Below are 2552 nucleotides of genomic sequence, written 5' to 3'. Positions count from 1 at the left end.
ATGTTCCCTCATGGATCTTAGTCTGTTGGGAAAAGTGGAAACACCTTCCAAGAAGACAGGCACACACACTAATGCAGTGTTCTTGGTCCAACCATTCTGGAAAATATTTTGGAACTGTACTAGAAAAGCCACTAACTAGCTCAACTGCTCCAGGCATATAAACCAAGGAGGTTAATGGCTGAAGGAAAGGGCCTAGAAAGACACAAGTATTCGTAGGAGCACTTTGTTGTAGTAGCATAGGGCTGAAATGAAAGTGGATGCCCGCTGATTGGAGAATGGAGAATTCTAGTTCACTGTAGTCGAACCAACGTTATGCCATAAGAAATGATAAATGTGAAAGATTCAGAGACTGCACAAATAAAAGTCATGTAAAAACAAGAGATATCAGTAAGTTTTTTTTAAAAAAAGAATTCAGAGAAACTTGGGAAGACTTGTATGAACTGAGATAGAGCAAACCAGAACCAGAAGAGCTATTTAATGTCTAGTAATAGCTAACATTTATATAGTGAACCAGGCACTGTGCTAAGCATTTTACAATTATTTGATCCTTACAACAACCCTGCAAAGTAGGTACTATTATCCCTATTTTATAGATGAGGAACTGAGGCAAACAGGTGAAATGACTTTGCCCAGAATCACGGCTAGTATCTGAGACCAGATTGGAATTCAGGTCCTTCTAACTGTAGGGCTGGAACGATCCACTGCACCACCTAGTTGCCCTATTTGTGAATTTATATAATGACCACAGAAATGTATACTTAAAGGCTTCAGGACTTGATAGTGAAATATGTCTTCCATTTCTATGCAAAGAGGTGGTAGGCTACAGGTATGGAATGAGACACACATTTACAGACCTGGCTAATATATTGGTCTTTTTTGCTTGGTTGTTATTTGTTACAAAGGAGGGTTCTGTGGGGGAAGGGATGGCCCTTGCAAAGTGACAGTCATGTTGAAAAAAAAAAAAGCATCAACAAAATTATTTTCATAAAGTGCCTTGGAGATACGGACCTATGCAAACTATGTGACATCCAAGGGGAAGCTTCATTAGAGAGCCGGGAGATCAGAGAAAATCTTATAAAGTGGCACTTGAAGTGAGCTTTAAATGATAGGAATCCAAAGGCAGGCGTGGAGGGTTGGGCCACTGGGGCAAATATCCCTTCTAGTGAAGAGAATACAAAGCAATGAACTTAGAAGTCCACAGGGGAGCTCACTGTGCTGAGGAAAGTCCAAGGCACTTCCTGAAGGATGGGGTTTAGGATTTGGATTGGGGAGGGGGCAGGCATTCCAGGTGAGCGTGAAAAAGCTTTGGGGCGGGGATGGTATGGTCGGTTGGTCTTGAATTTGTACCCTGTGGGCAGGGGAAGACATGGGAAGCTTCTGATCAGGAGAACCATACATTTCCTCAACCCGGAAGACGGACTGGTCTTTGGGGTGGGTGGCTGGAGTCTGTAACTCCAGCTTTCTCAGCTGGGAGTCGGGAGACACAGATCTGAATCCCAGCTCTTTGACTTTGGACAAGGACTCGTTCAGAGCCTCTGCCTTCATTTACAACATGTGTATCATTAACTTTGAAGTACTTATCTCCCAAGGTGGTGGTGTAAGGAACTTTGTACACCACAGAAATGGGAATTAAGGAAGGAAATAAATATCCTGTACAGTGTAAACTAGAGGCAATAGAGAGCCACTGGAATCTACTCATTAAGGGAGTGACAGTCCTGACAAAAGCTATCTTGTTGGCAAACTTTGGCTCCCCCTCACATTGCAGATTTTGTTAGGCCAAACTGGCCTCGTTCCTTCAGCTGGGTTTGTCCTACTGGTACTTTCGTATCCTGGGCCCAGAATGCAGCCCGTCCTCACACCCCACCTAGGAATCCACCTCCTTGCCTGTCATACAGATGTCAGAGCTACACCTGTTAGTCTCCCCAGATTACCTTGTGTTTACTTTTTTATGCTTACTGTGTGTTCAGAACGTAAGCTTCCCGAGGGCTGGGACTATTTTGGGCCTAGCACAGTCTGGCACATAATAAATGCTTGTGGATTGCCTTCAAAGAGAAAGGAGAGCAGCCTTATCACCTGGAATCTGTGATTCCCTTTCACCCCTCAAAGCGAGTATCTTTCCTGAGGATCTTGGAATGCTCCAGCTTCAAAGGACCTTGGGGACTCGGATTCCAACTGATCCCCTAATGAGGAAACTGGGGCCGGCCCCAGAGGGCAAGTGCTAGGCTCTACACCGTGTGGCTGCTCGGCACAAGAGCCCAACTCTCCCGGGGAGGGCTAGAAAAGCCTCACTCTATTTTCCTTCTAGGGAGACAAAAGTGTGCATACCCTTGGGGAGTCTGCAAGGCAGGCTAAGAGGCATCCTAGAGAGCCTAGTGAGAGGGGTGGAGCCCAGAGGCAGAGACCCAAGGAAAAATCCATTATCTCAGTGCTTACAAACATCCCTTGGGAGGGCAGAGGGAAAGGCAGGGATCCTGCTTCTTCCGGAATCCCTGGCACAAGATGATGAAAAATTAACCCAAGGATGAACTAATAACACCATGGGGCCTGGTCCA

The sequence above is a fragment of the Vombatus ursinus genome, unplaced genomic scaffold (genome assembly GCF_900497805.2).
Source record: "Vombatus ursinus unplaced genomic scaffold, bare-nosed wombat genome assembly UNPS02014820.1, whole genome shotgun sequence".
In the NCBI taxonomy this organism is placed as follows: domain Eukaryota; kingdom Metazoa; phylum Chordata; class Mammalia; order Diprotodontia; family Vombatidae; genus Vombatus; species Vombatus ursinus.
The sequence above is the reverse complement of the archived record's forward strand: the minus strand, read 5'-3'. Positions refer to the sequence as shown.